Source organism: Phoenix dactylifera, unplaced genomic scaffold (genome assembly GCF_009389715.1).
Source record: "Phoenix dactylifera cultivar Barhee BC4 unplaced genomic scaffold, palm_55x_up_171113_PBpolish2nd_filt_p 000101F, whole genome shotgun sequence".
Lineage (NCBI taxonomy): Eukaryota > Viridiplantae > Streptophyta > Magnoliopsida > Arecales > Arecaceae > Phoenix > Phoenix dactylifera.
The window spans coordinates 108002-126780 of NW_024067683.1; positions in this window are offsets into that span (position 1 = coordinate 108002).

The window sequence follows — 18779 nt, forward strand, 5'->3', positions numbered from 1 at the left end:
AACATCATTAGTACACAATATTATCTCAAGTGCTTTGTAATCATCAAAATTCATCCTTTAGGATTGACACATTGTTATATCTACTTATTTAGAAGCTTGTAACCTTTAAACTCTATTTCTCTGATATTTGTTACTTGATTCAATCAGGAGATTGAATCAAGTGGTTAAGGTTTGTTGGTGAGCTCGTAAAACCAACGGTATAGGTTTTGGTTGATGAGCCCGTAAAACCAACTGGATTGTTTGTAAGCCCGGAAAAACCAACAGAGTGGTTTTAGTCGGTGAGCCAGGAAAAGCCGACCAGATTCGTTGTGATCCTGTGAAAACAACAAGTTAGATTGTGAGCTTGTAAAACAACCGGACTGTAATCTTAAGATTATAGTGAACTCTCATGGAAAGCTTGGAGAGTGGACGTAGGAGCAAGATTGGCTCCGAACCATTATAAAAATATTGTGTTTGTGTTGTGGTTTATCTTGCTTTACTTCTTTACTGCTTTCTTATAGATTTCTTAATTACATTTGTTTAAAATCAAGAAAGCTTTCATAATCCTCAATAGATAAAATTAAAGAATCTAATTTTAATTAGAACCCAATCCACCCCCCCCCCCTCCTGGGTTGTCTTTTGGGAAACACCCTTCGCTACCTTGGTGCCCTTGGCGACGAGGCGATAGATGTTGGAGTATGGGTCTAGGTTTTCAATCGGTATCCAAAGCAAAAGCTGTCGATGGAAATGATGACAACGGGGTAGTGGAGCTTGGACTAGGGCCTGACAGTGGGGCTGAGGCCAACAGGAGTAGGTGAGAGTGGCGACAAAAGAGGTGATGGCTATAAGGGTGATGTGGCCCAACGAAGCAACCGAATAGGGGGGGGTAAACTGGTTTTTTCAAAAATTTGATTGATTATGTGCAGTAAGAAACTAATTTCCGAAGGTATATGTGATGTACAATGATAAATGTAGACAATAAATAATGTAAAGAATGGTACATAATACAAACAATCAAGGCACCACAAAAATAAGAGATTTATAGTTGTTCGATTTCAAACCCAGCACCTACATCCACTCTCCATGCTCCCTACTTCAAAATTTCAATCCATTAATTGTTTGTAAATGATTACAAACATCGGATACTACTAACCAAGAATCCTAGCATATCTCAAGCTCGCCACTCATTTTTTGGGCACGAGCAAACCCAATACACTTCATTTCAAGGTAGGGATCAACCTATCCCAAGTTTTAACATACCTAAAACTTGTCACCCATAAGTATAAAAAGATACAATAAAGGAATAGTGAATCCAATAAATGCTCCTTAATGAGTAGAAATAAAAACCAATTAAGTTCCTTTTGATTTTCTGGAAGAAACCCTCTCTGATGTATACTTCAGGTGGAGATCTTTAATTAATGCTCTTGAAGTGGTGGTTAAACTTGTATTAAATGCTTCTCCATGAATGAGGTTTTTTTTGCTTTCAATGTATCTTTTGGAAGCCCTATTATGAAAAAGAGATGCTGAAGAGTGGATAGTAGCAATTGGAGACTATTAGAGAGTGGTTGAGATGCATTAAATGCACTTTCTATGTGCTGAAAAAGTAGTCGTTATAAGCCTGAAAAAACAAAGGGGTGAACCCTAGGTCAACTCCTGATCTAGGGTTTGACCCCAAGGTCGAGTCTTGAAATGACCAAAACAATACAACCTCTATTTCTAGCCTGCGGCACATCAAAAGTCAACCTAGGGGTCAACTCCTAATTCAAGGATCAATCCCTAGGTCGACTCCTAGTCTGTGCCAAATATGTCAGACAGCTCCTAAGTATCAGAGTCGGCTTGGAGGGCAACCTTTATGCCCCTGGGGTCGACTCCTGAAACCCAAAATGCTAAACTTTGTCATTTTGATTGATGGACATCCATGGGTGACTCCTGGCCAACTGGAGTTAGCTTCCATACTTCAGAAAAATCCGAACACCTTCATACTTATCTCCAACTTTGAAAATTTTATCCTTTGAGCTTCTCTAAGCATCTCTAAACGTTCAAGCTTCTAAGGCTTTCCTAAAAAGCAACTTAAACTATTCCACAACACACAAGCATTAGTAAACTACTCAATTATTTTATAATCAATAAAATCAATCTCTTAGATCAACAGGCGAGGAGGATGAGACACGAGCAAAAGATGGTCGTGGAGATCTGGAAATGGAAATGTTGCTTGTGTAAAGCTTTGGAGTTCTAGATTTAATGCTGACTTTGGTTTCTTTTTTTTCTTTTTTGAAGGTAAGAAAATGCAAAAAGTAGCTCTGAAGCAATGTAGAATATGGAGAGAGAAGTAGGTCATCATGGATCATGAATTAATCAAGGATATTTTAGCTCTAAAAGTTTTTATGATCATCACATGATGCAATTCCATGAGCAAAGTAAATGAAAATGATCAGTGGAAGTACATTGAATCATTCAACTAACATCAAGAACCAAATTGAAATTTTTTAAACTTGAAAAGTATTAAATTAAAATAACTTTAAATTGAGAGGGTGTTCTAGTAATGTTTTCTAAACATAATATTCCAAATATTATAATGGTACTTCAAAATCATCATTTATGGTTATAATAGAGAAACTATTATTATTTCCAGGTTGATCATTTCCAAGTTGATTTTTTGACAAATTGTTTTTCAATAATGAAATAACAATTGTTAGAATGATTATTAGTTGTAGAACCAAAATTGATTTTATTGTTAATAAGGAAAAATATTGTTTTGTGAATTGAAATAAGGTTTGGATAAAAGATATTATATCTAACAGATGATTAGTAAGAATATCAAACAAAGTCAGTGGATTTGGTTCAAGAATTTGTAACTGTTGCTCGGCAGTATGGTATTTTACTGTTGAAAGGGGATCCTAGGTTCTTCGGTGTTAAGCATGCTGATTTTTTTTTTTTTTTAAAAAAAACATGGCTGAACCTGATCGGGTTGCCTACGTACCCCTTCATAAGGGGGATCAAGCCATACGTAGTTCTTTTTAAGTTTTAAAACGCAGCGGAAAAATCGAATCAAACAATTTAATTCATGCATGCTTACAAGATCAAATCTAGAAATCAGCACCTTAAGAACATATAGGATTATGCCGGAATCGTTTAAACAATTATGCTAAAACTTTTATGCATGATTAACTATCAGATCTGAAATTTAAGAACTCTATTCCGATTAATCTCCGAATATCCATTGAATGGATTCTGGAGATATCTCCGTGAGGAGCCCCAAAAGAGGGTAAAACCTCGGGGAATCAGACCTAGATCTTGACACCATAATAAAAGATTAATGTAGGATTAATACCTTTTATGATGGAAGAAACTTGTGGATCTGATCCTCGACTTCGCAGCCACGCACACGAATGGCCTCTACGAGAAGTCCACGCGAAGTTCCTGAAGAGATCTTCTTCCGCAACAGTGCTAGCAGCTGCAGAACACTTGAAAGCTGAAATCTGCCCGCCGGGATTCAATCAACTCTTGATCAATCGTCTTGAAGTAGATAGAGATGAGGTTTGTAAGGGAAGTAGAGGACTCAGATCTGATCTTGAATCTTCTAGATATTCACCCTGAAAACCCTATCTAAAATGGAGAAGAAGAGGAGGAGGAGGCGGGTGAGGAAGAAGGCTGCAATGGATGTATTTTTGGTGCCCATGTTTGACCCCTTTTAATGGCCTCCGAATTTTCATTCAAAATTCGAAATTTATTTTCAGAAAATCTCTTTTAGTTGGCACATGCAAAGGAACAGGAACAACCCAAATCAGATCTCAACCAAATCTGATTTAAATTCAAATTTTAAACACATGTGCAAGAGGGAAGAAATTTGAAATCCATGCGGCAAGGTAAAACACTTCATAATTTCGAAATCACCTCTTGAAATTCGAATTTAATCCATTCAAAAACTCAGACGCCACCTTGGCTGATGGTTTGAGTGATTAAAATCATTTAACACATTGCTTAATGTTTGAATTTAAATTTAAATAACAAACAATGTCGCCATGTGTCAAGCAATGGGTCCATGTGCCATGCAATAATTTTGGTTTATTTAAAATTCATGAAATCCAATTCCATGTCACCAATAATTGCCACATCATCTGAGCCTAATCCCCTTGGGTTGCACCTAATCAAATTTGGTCAAACCCAAATTAAAACAAAGCAATTTGGTTGAACCCAATCTAATCAGGTCAGACCCTGATTGAGCTCAAATTGAATCCAATTCAATTTTGGCTCATGCAAACTCAATCAAATTGAATTAATTACTTTGTGTTGGACCTAATCCAATTAGGTCAATCCCCAATTAAGAACAAATTAATTTAAAATTAATTTGATCAGCTTAAGTCCTTTTTGGTTCTAACCTAATCCAATCAGGTCAAAATCCTGATTGAGCCCAAACTTGAATCCAATTCAATTTGGCTCATCCTTAGCACAATTACTCAATCAAATTGAGTTTATTAGTAATTTAATTACTAATTAATCCTTCAATAATTACTTTAATTATTTTATAAGATAATTTGCCAATCAAATTGACCAAATTATCCCTGAATGATTCTTAATCATTCATCAGCTTTCTTGATCAATCAGGAATCTTCTATGCGTGTGACCTCATAGGTTCGAACCTAAGCCGGTAGTATAGGAACAATTTCCTACACTAATTGATGTGACCATCTAGCAATGGTACCCAACGTCCGGATAGGCCGAATATATGCGAAGCAAATATTCTGGAACCCTGAACTATGGTTACTGTATAATTCAATCCCTTTGACTCCTAATGCCAGGATGACTTAGAGCTCACTGTCAACCCTATAATTAGTACATCCATTATATGATTAACTTTAGATATCCCGTGACTCCTCACTGGGATTACCCTGGCCAAGGTTTTGCTAAATTAATCACAAGACATTATCTCCTGTTTTCAGGAGGGGTCAATTCCATCTTGACTCACAACTGACTACGCAAGTACTTGACTGCACCCAGTGACCTTCCGTCACTGAATTAGAAATTCAGGTAGTCCGGTACCAAAGTACAGTGAGTTGCTTGCTAGTCATAGGTTGCGGTCTCAGGTCAGAGGGCCAAACTTATACCCATATCCACTCGGAACATCTCTCGACAGTAGAGCGTTCCGGAATTGGTCACGTTTAGTGAAATGTACTTCTACACTTCACTTGTGTGGCATACCAGTGTCTCCACACTCCTTGGTTAAGAGGACAACCAACATATATGTCACACAACGACCTAATCTCGATAATGTTGTCGTCCTAGTAACAACATATCATTTCGTCGCAAACAAGTTTAAGGACTCAAAGATAAATCCTCCTTTATCATAACATAAGTCCTAAGGACTTCATCATATAAGAGTTCATTTGAAGATGAAATGATGAATAATGCCAAATAACACTTTATTAATTTGTCAATTCATTTACAAAATTCAATCATCAATATGCTGACGATTGACATTTAGGATACAAATTCCAACAACTCCCACTTAGCCTAATGCCAATCGGCACAGTATCTAATACCCATCTTCGACTTGTGTTCGTCGAACTCTTTGATGCCGAGGACTTTGGTAAATGGGTCAGCCAGATTTTCTTTTGTGTCAATCTTCTGAAGATCAATATCACCTCGATCGATGATCTCTCGAATCAGGTGGTAGCAACGTAGAATATGCTTGGTCCGCTGATGTGCTTTGGGTTCTCTTGCTTGAGCTATGGCCCCAGTATTGTCACAAAATACAGGCACTGGACCATCAATGGAGGGTGTCACTCCAAGCTCGGTGATGAACTTCCGCAACCATACAGCTTCCTTGGCGGCATCAGATGCTGCGATATATTCTGCTTCACATGTAGAATCTGCCACTGTATGCTGCTTGGAACTCTTCCAGCAGATGGCCCCACCCTTAAGAGTGAAGATATATCCCGACACGCTCTTGCTATCATCTTGATCTGACTGAAAACTTGAATCGGTATATCCTTCAAGTTTTAAGTCAGAATCACCGTAGACAAGCCACTGATCTTTAGTATTTCTCAAATACTTAAGGATGGTTTTGACAACCTTCCAGTGGTTGCTACCTGGATCAGACTGGTATCTACTCACTACTCCTAGTGAGTATGCCACGTCTGGTCTAGTACATGTCATGGCATACATTATAGATCCCACTGCCGAAGCATATGGAATTCTATCCATACTCTCTCTTTCTTGAGAGGTTGTCGGACAATCCCTTTTAGAGAGGTTAATTCCATGGCCCATTGGAAGATAGCCTTTCTTGGAATTAATCATACTGAACCTCTTCAGTATAGTATCAATGTATGTGGATTGGGATAATCCAAGCAATCTTCTAGATCTATCTCTATGGATCTTCATCCCTAGGATGTAAGATGCTTCTCCCAAATCCTTCATGGCAAATTGAGATGATAGCCAAACCTTTATTCCTTGTAATGCAGGAATGTCATTCCCGATTAAAAGAATGTCATCCACATACAAAACAAGAAATATAATAACTGAACCATTTGCCCATTTATAAATGCAAGGTTCCTCTTCATTCTTAATGAAGCCATATGATTTGATCACCTTATCAAATCGTATGTTCCAACTCCGTGAAGCTTGCTTTAATCCATAAATGGATTTTTGAAGCTTGCACACCTTAGACTCATCTGCAGATATAAAACCTTCAGGTTGCATCATATACACCTCTTCTTCTAAATCTCCATTTAGAAAAGCAGTTTTAACATCCATCTGCCAGATCTCATAATCTAAGTGTGCTGCTATCGCAAGCATAATCCGAATGGATTTGAGCATTGCCACAGGAGAAAACGTCTCGTCATAGTCAATACCATAACGTTGACGATATCCCTTGGCAACCAGACGGGCTTTATAGGTCTCTACTTTTCCGTCTGCGCCCCGTTTCCTTTTGAATATCCACTTACACCCTATGGGTTTAATTCCTTCGGGTGGGTCAACTAATGTCCAAACATCATTGACCTTCATGGATTCCATTTCGGATTGCATGGCTCCAAGCCATTTATCAGAGTCATACCTCTGCATTGCATCCATATATGTGATCGGATCCTCATCGTTTTCATCAAGTTCGATAGGATCCCCATCCCGGACCAAGAAACCGTAGTATCTGTCCGGCTGACGTGGTACTCTACCCGATCGCCTTAATGGTACATCTAATATGGGTTCTGGATCTGATCTAATCAAATCCGACTCAACTGGTTCAGTAGATGGTGTCGGATCTTCTACATGTTGAACTTCTCTAAGCTCAACATTAGAGCTATTTGTTCCTTCACCAAGGAATTCCTTTTCTAAGAAAATTGCTCTATTGCTTACGAACAACTTTTGTTTTTCAGCAAAGTAGAAGTAATATCCTTTAGTTTCTTTAGGGTAACCAACAAAGAAACATTTGTCAGACTTGGGTTCAAGTTTGTCTGTCTTCAAACGTTTGACGTACGCCGGACACCCCCAAATCCTAAGGTGAGAGAGCATCGGCTTACGTCCAGTCCACATCTCATGTGGTGTTTTATTTACAGACTTACTTGGAACCTTATTTAGAATATAGCAGGCTGACTCAAGAGCATATCCCCAAAAGGATATGGGCAGATTAGCAAACCCCATCATGGATCGAACCATGTCTAACAGAGTTCGATTTCTCCTTTCTGACACACCATTATATTGTGGTGTACCAGGAGGAGTCCATTGGGAGAGAATCCCATTTTCTCCTAGATATGTCAAAAATTCACTGGAGAGGTATTCACCTCCTCGATCTGATCGAAGAGTTTTAATACTCTTTCCAGTTTGTTTTTCTACTTCATTACGATATAATTTGAACATTTCAAATGATTCAGATTTATGTCTCATTAAATAGACATAACCATACCTAGAAAGGTCGTCTGTAAACGTAATGAAATATGAATACCCACCTCTAGCATCTGTGCTCATTGGCCCACATACATCAGAATGTACAAGGGTCAATAAATCACTGGCTCGTTCACCTTTTCCGGTAAAAGGTGATTTGGTCATTTTACCAAGAAGACATGATTCACAGGTTGTCAATGAATCACAATCATTAACATCAAGGATTCCCTCTTTACTTAACCTGTTCATCCTATTCTTGTTAATATGACCTAGCCTATGATGCCAAAGGTAGACATCCGTGACATTATCTATTCTAGGGCGCTTATTGGATTTATACATTACATGAACAGGCTGTGACAAAATGTAAATGCCATTACTCAGAATTCCATTCATTACAACAACACCATTCCAAATGACATTGCAATAATCCTTTTTTATTGATATTTCATAACCATTTTTGGCCAAAAGGCCTACAGAAATGATATTCAATAGAAAACTTGGACAATAGTGACAATCACTAAGGACATTTACATGAGAGCTGAATTCAAGTTTAAGAATTCCTAAAGCTAGAACTGGAACTGGTCTTCCATCTCCAACATTCAGGAACCTTTCTCCTTCTTCAAACCTCTTACTGACTTGTAGCCCCTGCAACGAATTGCAAATATTAAAAGGACTACCGGTATCCAATACCCAGGTCGAATTATTACAAATAGAAAAATTGCAAGGTGTTATCATATAAGTACCTTGATTGGCAACTGATTGCCCACTTTTCTTAGGCCGGTTCGGATCGAGGGATGCAATGTAAAGAGGACAGTTCCTCTTCCAATGTCCTTGCTTCTTGCAGAAGAAGCACTCCGCCTTGCTCTGATCAGCCTTTTTATTCTTTTTCTGACTAGGCTGAGCATGGTGCACCTGTTTCTTTTGGATTTTATTTTTCTTTTTTCCTTTCTTAAAGGAGCGACCCTTGGATGAACCTCCCACTAAATTCACCGTCTTCTTAAGAAGTTGGTGATCATTCTCAAACGTCTGTAGTAACCCCAACAATTGGTGATAATTCACTACAGGTTTCGTCATACGAAAATGAGTGAGAAAAGGACGATATGATCCAGGCAATGAGTTTAGTATGGCATCCTTCCCCAATTGATCATGAAGGAGAAAGCCAAGAGAGCTTAGACGCTCGATCAACTCAATCATGTACAGTACATGATCAGTTATCGAGGTCCCATCTTTCATTCGGGCGCTGAAGATGGCACAACTAGTTTTGTGCCTCTCAACGTCGTCAGGAACGCCGAATGATTCATTCAACACTTGAATGATATCTTCCGGCTGCGTATTCTCAAAACGCCTACTAAACTCATCACTCATTGCTGCCAACATGATGCATCGAACAGTGATCCGGTCACTGAGCCACTTCTGATAAGTGTCTCTGGCCGATCTTGATGCATTAGCAGCGGGCTGCTCAGGTGCTTGATCCGTTATCACATAAAGGATCCTCTCATGCTCTAGCACTATTTTCAGTTTCCTATGCCAATTATTGAAATTTGGACCAGTCAACTTGTCATTGTCCAACAATGAGCGAAGTGACAAATTAGTGGCCATTTCTGCATAAAAAGAAAATTTGGCTATTAGTATATGAATTGACTAAACTCAATAGACTTGGACTTTAGTCTAAAGGTATTCCCACTATTTTATACAAATTGGTAGCCTCTACCTCTAATTCGAAAAATTACTCCTAATTCTTTAGTGGGCACTAGAACCCAATAGATCACATATAGGCCCGAGTGTGGCTCGGCCAACCCATATGCACCTATTGGTAGGTTCTTAACCAATTGCTTCACCAAGCAACTTCTAGTGATGATTTTGCCCTTGGTTTTCCGGCAGGCGTGTGGCGCCTCCACCGAATACCCTAGTCAGGTCCAACCATTAAATGATAGGGTTAAGTCTAATCAACTAATAGACGACCAAGCCCGAGTGTGGCTCGGCTCACCTGACCGCCTATTGAAGGTACACTTAACTCATCATATATTGAATGACAATTCCAATGCTTGATAAGTACCAGGCGTGTGGCGCCTCCAATAATTATCAAAACATTGGACCCATTATCACCCAACTTAATGGGAGGCTATGACCTAGTTATCTCCATAACCATTTCATTTTAAGGACCTAATAATTTTAGAGGATTTCATAATTAGGATAGATGAGAAGATCCGGTTAGTCTAATTTCTCCCACTGACTTCACCAAATCAGATTAGACTCAAACCGGTTAAGGAGACACCTAAATCAGTCATACTGATTTTCCTTAAGGCATGGGCTAACTCGAATCATTAAGTGATCCAATCAAAATGTGATTGACCATGTCGGCCAGGTAAGTGAGATCGGTGGAAGGGATATGCCATTAACTCGACAAAGACGAATCAGTGCGAGTAGCTCCCAATTAAAAACCACCGGTCAAAACTGCCAAACTTACCTTAGACACCGACTGGTTAATCAATTTCGATTTGATTACTCAAATGACTCGGGCTACACCTCTGAGCCTAAATCAAGTTCCATCTTGGTCTAATCAAAGACATGGAATTGATCAATCTACAACTATTGTATTTAACCTAGAGTTTCCTTGACCTAATCTAGTTACTACTTAATTAGATTTGATCAATTAACTCTAATTAGACCATGTTTGATTCTAACCTTAGGTCTAACCCAATCCTAAGAACTTGATTCAAGCTAACCCATATGCCCAAAGAATTATGCAATGTCAATTAATTGAGTTACAATTCTATTTCATAACACTTAATTCTCAATTAAGTTTAGACTTATGAAAGTTTTGATCATTGCATATTTCTTTTTAATTACATATTAATTACAATCTTTCAGTTCTTAAAACACATTTTCAGATCTGAGTTTTTGTAATTAATCACATGTAATCAGATTTAATTCATGTTTAAGTCATTATGTTTTATGTTCATGCATCACATATACATAACAACATGAATTAATACAAACAACATACATCTTATGTATTTGTTTTTTCACTTTTATTTTCAGATCTGATTTGTTCATTAAAATCAGAGATCATATGAATCATAAACTTTATTTAGATCTAATCTAAACAATATTATGATTTCAGATTTATTCATGTTACTAATCCTAACACAAACATGCATCATATGCATCCAAAATTTCAGATCTACTTAATCATGCATAATCAGCAATTAAATCAATCATAAAAAGCACTTTAGATCTAATCTAAACATGTTAATGATTTCAGATTTAATTGCAAGAATTAAAACATAAAAGTTTAAACATAAATCTGGCTCTGATACCACTGCAAGTGAATCCTAGGTTCTTCGGTGTTAAGCATGCTGATTTTTTTTTTTTTTTTAAAAAAAACATGGCTGAACCTGATCGGGTTGCCTACGTACCCCTTCATAAGGGGGATCAAGCCATACGTAGTTCTTTTTAAGTTTTAAAACGCAGCGGAAAAATCGAATCAAACAATTTAATTCATGCATGCTTACAAGATCAAATCTAGAAATCAGCACCTTAAGAACATATAGGATTATGCCGGAATCGTTTAAACAATTATGCTAAAACTTTTATGCATGATTAACTATCAGATCTGAAATTTAAGAACTCTATTCCGATTAATCTCCGAATATCCATTGAATGGATTCTGGAGATATCTCCGTGAGGAGCCCCAAAAGAGGGTAAAACCTCGGGGAATCAGACCTAGATCTTGACACCATAATAAAAGATTAATGTAGGATTAATACCTTTTATGATGGAAGAAACTTGTGGATCTGATCCTCGACTTCGCAGCCACGCACACGAATGGCCTCTACGAGAAGTCCACGCGAAGTTCCTGAAGAGATCTTCTTCCGCAACAGTGCTAGCAGCTGCAGAACACTTGAAAGCTGAAATCTGCCCGCCGGGATTCAATCAACTCTTGATCAATCGTCTTGAAGTAGATAGAGATGAGGTTTGTAAGGGAAGTAGAGGACTCAGATCTGATCTTGAATCTTCTAGATATTCACCCTGAAAACCCTATCTAAAATGGAGAAGAAGAGGAGGAGGAGGCGGGTGAGGAAGAAGGCTGCAATGGATGTATTTTTGGTGCCCATGTTTGACCCCTTTTAATGGCCTCCGAATTTTCATTCAAAATTCGAAATTTATTTTCAGAAAATCTCTTTTAGTTGGCACATGCAAAGGAACAGGAACAACCCAAATCAGATCTCAACCAAATCTGATTTAAATTCAAATTTTAAACACATGTGCAAGAGGGAAGAAATTTGAAATCCATGCGGCAAGGTAAAACACTTCATAATTTCGAAATCACCTCTTGAAATTCGAATTTAATCCATTCAAAAACTCAGACGCCACCTTGGCTGATGGTTTGAGTGATTAAAATCATTTAACACATTGCTTAATGTTTGAATTTAAATTTAAATAACAAACAATGTCGCCATGTGTCAAGCAATGGGTCCATGTGCCATGCAATAATTTTGGTTTATTTAAAATTCATGAAATCCAATTCCATGTCACCAATAATTGCCACATCATCTGAGCCTAATCCCCTTGGGTTGCACCTAATCAAATTTGGTCAAACCCAAATTAAAACAAAGCAATTTGGTTGAACCCAATCTAATCAGGTCAGACCCTGATTGAGCTCAAATTGAATCCAATTCAATTTTGGCTCATGCAAACTCAATCAAATTGAATTAATTACTTTGTGTTGGACCTAATCCAATTAGGTCAATCCCCAATTAAGAACAAATTAATTTAAAATTAATTTGATCAGCTTAAGTCCTTTTTGGTTCTAACCTAATCCAATCAGGTCAAAATCCTGATTGAGCCCAAACTTGAATCCAATTCAATTTGGCTCATCCTTAGCACAATTACTCAATCAAATTGAGTTTATTAGTAATTTAATTACTAATTAATCCTTCAATAATTACTTTAATTATTTTATAAGATAATTTGCCAATCAAATTGACCAAATTATCCCTGAATGATTCTTAATCATTCATCAGCTTTCTTGATCAATCAGGAATCTTCTATGCGTGTGACCTCATAGGTTCGAACCTAAGCCGGTAGTATAGGAACAATTTCCTACACTAATTGATGTGACCATCTAGCAATGGTACCCAACGTCCGGATAGGCCGAATATATGCGAAGCAAATATTCTGGAACCCTGAACTATGGTTACTGTATAATTCAATCCCTTTGACTCCTAATGCCAGGATGACTTAGAGCTCACTGTCAACCCTATAATTAGTACATCCATTATATGATTAACTTTAGATATCCCGTGACTCCTCACTGGGATTACCCTGGCCAAGGTTTTGCTAAATTAATCACAAGACATTATCTCCTGTTTTCAGGAGGGGTCAATTCCATCTTGACTCACAACTGACTACGCAAGTACTTGACTGCACCCAGTGACCTTCCGTCACTGAATTAGAAATTCAGGTAGTCCGGTACCAAAGTACAGTGAGTTGCTTGCTAGTCATAGGTTGCGGTCTCAGGTCAGAGGGCCAAACTTATACCCATATCCACTCGGAACATCTCTCGACAGTAGAGCGTTCCGGAATTGGTCACGTTTAGTGAAATGTACTTCTACACTTCACTTGTGTGGCATACCAGTGTCTCCACACTCCTTGGTTAAGAGGACAACCAACATATATGTCACACAACGACCTAATCTCGATAATGTTGTCGTCCTAGTAACAACATATCATTTCGTCGCAAACAAGTTTAAGGACTCAAAGATAAATCCTCCTTTATCATAACATAAGTCCTAAGGACTTCATCATATAAGAGTTCATTTGAAGATGAAATGATGAATAATGCCAAATAACACTTTATTAATTTGTCAATTCATTTACAAAATTCAATCATCAATATGCTGACGATTGACATTTAGGATACAAATTCCAACAACTGTGTCGTGCTGACTCCCAGCGTACCAACAAAGGAGAGCTAGAGAAGAAAGGGGAGAGGGAGAAAGAAAGAGAGAAAGAGAGAGAGAGAGAGAGACGGAGGGAGGGAAGGAGAGGAAAGGGGGGAGAGAGGCTAAGAGAGAGAGAGGGAGAGGGATTTCAAGCTCCATCTCCTCCAGCTGCAGCAGCATAATGAAAGAAAGAAAGAGAGAGAGAGGAGGGTAGGAGGGAGAGAAAGAGAGAGAGAGGCAGACAGAAGGAGAGGGAGGGGTGAGAGAGAGAGGATGAGAGGGCTTTTGAGCTCCCTCTTTTCAAGTGCTGTGTAATAGGGGTAGAGCCTCTATTTCCAAATGAAACTGGAGCTTCGGTCCCTCCTTTGAATTTTTTTAAATGAAGTTGACAGCAAACCATGTCTCCTCCGACTGCCAACCTTCACTTAAAATTTTTTTAAAAAAGAATTAAAGGTCAGAGCCCCTATTATGCACCGCCATACCAAAGGAAGCTTTGGCCTCTCTCTCTCTCCCCCCTCCCTCTCCCTCTCTCCTCTTCTCTCTCTATCTCTCTCTTTTCTTCTCTTTCCTTTTCCCTTGAATTGAGGGTTTCTAGTCCCACTCTTAATAGGATTTTTGGTGGCCTCTGATGGGTGGAAAATTTTCTCAAATGTCTGGTGAACCGCAGATGGGTGACGGCAGGGCCGGGAAGAAGAAGGAGGCAGCTAAGCCTCCAAGGGGTGGCTAGGTCAGCTCTATGCCGAGGGAGGCTAGGACTACTCTGTCATGGGGGGAGGTGGCCAAAGATCCATTGCGGCAGATAGTATAGACCAGCCACAAGATCTCGGCAGCAAAACTGGAGGTCATCTAGAGATACTTCACCAGAGTGCTGGAAGTTTCGCTAGAGAGACTGGAGAAGGTGAGGCGAAGTTGGAGCTCTATGATGGTGATTATGGGGAGTCTAGGTAGAAGAATCCCTGCAAAATGGGTTGGTCGGGAGTTGAGCTCGAAAGGGAAGCTCGACTATGAGGTCGAGGCTTTCCCAATGGCTGAGGACCACCTTGTCATATGGTTAAAGAGGGAGGAGGATCGGGAGGCGGCGATCGCAAATGGGCCATGGCTGGTTGCTGGCCAGCTCTTGGCCATAGAGCATTGGCAAGCCAACATCATCCTTGGGGTGAAAAAGGTCAACAAGTTTATGGTTTGGGTTCGGCTCCTCGGGTTACCATTGGAGTTCTGGGAGAAGGACTCGATCATGAAGGTGGCAGCGGCGGGCGGTAGACCAATTGTGGTGGACAGATTCACCGAGGAATGTTGGAGAATGGGATACACAAGGGTCAAGGTAGAGGTGGATGCAAGTCTTCTTCTTCGGCCAAGCATGTTTATCAGAGGCTTGAGCGACAAATTCTGTCATGTTTTTGTTTATGAAAGCCTGCCGACAATATACTGCAGTTGTGGCCTCGATGAAGAGGGGGAGTGTTGGTCGGCTTCATTGGATCCAGGCGAGGGGGCTGAGGTGGGGGGGGGCTAGGTGCTTTGGACGTCAGGGATTCCAGGATACATGGTCAGCCAAAGAGAAGGAGGTTCAGGGATGGCGGCTGCCATGTCTTCGGCCCATGGTTGACCACTAACTGAATCCGCGTGCCAAAGACGAAGCCAGCTACGATGTGGGGCAAGGCAAGGATTAAGGTTGAGGAGCTGGCTAGTAAGTCAGCAGGGCAGGCACCTGAGAAGGCTGAGAAGAATCCAGACGAGGCTAACATGGCTCTACCGACTTCACCACAGGACCTAGAGGGGTGGCAGAAGCCAACGAAAGTCGCCCGCTGGAAATCGCCGGCGACTACAGCCGTGGGGGGTAGTCTAGGAGCGATATGGGTAGTGGCGAGTGGACCTGGGCGAGTTGTCGGGGTGAACACGGGGTCGGGTGAGTCTGCGGCCCAAGTCCATTTAGGAGGCTTGGTAGATGGCATGAACAGGGGCTGGACCAACACCTTCAGGCTAGCGGGGTGCTCCAGCCCGGGCCTGCTGAAGAGAGCCCAAAGCTCGCCTAAGTTGGGCTTGGCTCCTAGGCTGAGGAAGATGGAGCTTGGGCTGGACATTCACGGGCCTGGCCCAGGCGCGGCGCACCTTAGGAAACCAGCTCGTTTGGGCCGCCGAGGGTGGAGTTTTGAGTTGTTGTCTGGGCTAGGCAAAGGCTTGGGCCATGCCAATTTGGATGCCCACAAGGAGAAGACAGGTATGGACCAGGCCTCGTCTTCAGCTTCTGTGACTGGGGTTCGAAGCTCGATCTAGAGGAGGATGGCTTCCGGATCAGATGGGGATTGCATGGGATTCGGAGCCAAGGAGGGGATGCGAACGGATACAGGTGGGAGCTCCTCCCCATCCCCGTTGCCCAGGTCAGCATCACAGCCCCCTTGTGCGGTTGGTGATGGCAAGGCAAAAGAGCTGAGGTCTGGTGATGGGCTCCCTGGCTTCCCTCCGACAACGACCATGAGGATTTTAGTGACTAAGGTAGAGATGAGTCCACCAGGAGAGAAGAAGATAGGTAGCAAGATCATTGGGGAGTGCTTGGACCAAGTTTGGAAGAATGGCTGCCCCGGAATCTAGAAAAGGTGGAGGCAGGGACTCTTGGCATGGTTGGCATGCTTGGAGCCGAAGCGGGTGCCACAGTGAAGGGGGACACTAGTTCAAGCATGAGTGGGTCTTCCAACATCTAAGAAGGGTGTTGTTGTAGTCAAGGGAGGCCAATGTGGGGGAGAGAAAGTCAATTGGCAGGATGAGGGTAGGGCCCAGGGAGGAGGGCTGCAATCTCGGAATAGAAGAATGAGAATACTACTATGGAATTGCCAAGGAGCTAGGAAGCCATCCTTCGCCTCAACTTTTCGGAGGTTGGTATAACTTCACAGCTCAGAGGTTTGCATCCTTTTTGAGATTTAGCTATCTAGGCGGAGTTTGCAACGGGATAGGAGGTCCTTGCCGAGGGGGTAGGGATCTTATGCTGTAGAATCTCGAGGTTTGTCAGGCGGCATCATTGCCGCATGGAGGAAAGAAGACTATAATCTAGATGTGTTCAATGTCTACGAGATATGGATAGTTATGGTGATTTTGGAGGGTGATGGGGTGTCGTGGGTCCTAGCAACTATGTATGCCAGCACGGAATTCAAAGAGAGGAGGGTGTTGTGGGAGGAAGTCATGAAGCTATCATAGCAAGGGCAACCCTTGATGGGGCGGGGGATTTCAATGTTATAGATAACTCGCTGGAAAAAATGGGAGAAAAGACCTTCACTAATAAAAGGGAGATCAGAGATTTCCAAAACTTCATTGTCAGGAATGGCTTGATTAACCTTAGTTTTGTCGGTCCAAGATTCACATGGTGCAACAACCGACAGGAGAATGTTAGAGTTTGGGAGAGGCTTGATAGAGGTTTTGCCATGGCGAGTTGGATCCAGTGCTTTCCAGACTACTAGGTGAGCCATCTCCCTCGCATTGATTTGGACCATTGCCCAATACTGGTGAGTACTTTAGCCCTAGCTCCTTATTGTTGTTCGTTTAAATTTGAGAAGTTTTAGTTATCATACCCCAGATCATGGGAGATTGTTCAGGAGGCATGCAGGCTGCTAGTGCGGGGGGAAGCTATGTATAAGGTGTCCCATAAGCTGGAGATTACCAAGCAAAGGCTGCAGCAGTGGAATCGAGAGGGGTGGGGAATATCTTTAGGAAGATGGAGAAGGTTGAGGAGGTCATAGCTGAGCTACAGTCCAAAGAGGAGCAGAGGGGGGATTGACTGAAGGGGAGATGGGGGAGCTTAGGAGCCAGCTATCTCTGCATGATTCTCCTCTTCGGCAGCAGGTCCTATGGAAGCAGAAGTCCAGAATACAATGGATCAAGGAGGAAGACCGGAACACCAAGTTATTCCATTAGTCGACGATCATCCGAAGGTAGAGGAACAGGATCAGAGTCGCTGGGGAGCTGATGGTCAAATTACAAAGGACCTAGATGCCATCAGGTCGATTTTTAAGCATATTTTTCATACTAGATGGACATATCAGGTGGGGAGTGGGAGCCCGTAGGTTGTGCAGCCCCAATTGACCAGGGTCTTAGAGGAGGAGAATGCAGCGCTGACTAGACTGATCACTACTGAGGAGATCCAGGAGACTTTTTGGTCTCTAGCTGAGAATAAGGCCTTGGGGCTAGATAGCTTCCCCCCTATTTTCTTCAGGAGGTACTGGCTAGTTATTAGACGAGATGTGGTTGAGACCATTCAGTAGTTCTTTAGCACAGTTGTGATGTCGGCAGACTGGAAGAGGACGTTTGTCATCTAATCCCAAAGAGATAGGATGCCACAAAGCCATGCCACTACCGGCCTATCAATCTGTGCACCACCTTATATAAAGGTCACAACAAAGGTACTAGTGGCCAGATTGAGATGCATCTTATCGAGACTCATCATCCCGAAGCAGGGAGCCTTCGTTGGAGGTCGGTGCATCTCCAACAATATTCTCATTGCCTAGGAGTTTATGCATGACCTCCAAAAAGCCCTAAGCCAGAGGAGCCTTATGGAAATCAAGTTGGACATGGAGAGGGCCTATGACAAAATGTGCTAGGATTTTTTGCAGTACTTGTTGGTGAGTTATGAATTTTATGAAGATTGGATTGGCTGGATAATGGGGTGTGTTAGTTCTTCCTCCTTCGCCATATTGGTCAACAGTACACCTACAAACTTTTTTGAGTCCTCGGTAGGGTTGCAGCATGGGTGTCCACTATCTTCACTGCTCTAAATCTTATGTTCGAACGTGTTGTCCAGAGCTCTCTAGCATTTTATGGAGACCCAGTCCCTGGAGGCGTATAGTCCGAGGTCGGCATCTACTTAGATGTCACACCTACTATTTGCTGATGACTATTTGCTCACACGATGGTGACGAAATTCCAAGCTGGGTGCCGGTGCTCCTTCATTTGAAGGAAGATCTATTCTTATGCTCCGATGGTGCTTGCTGCTGT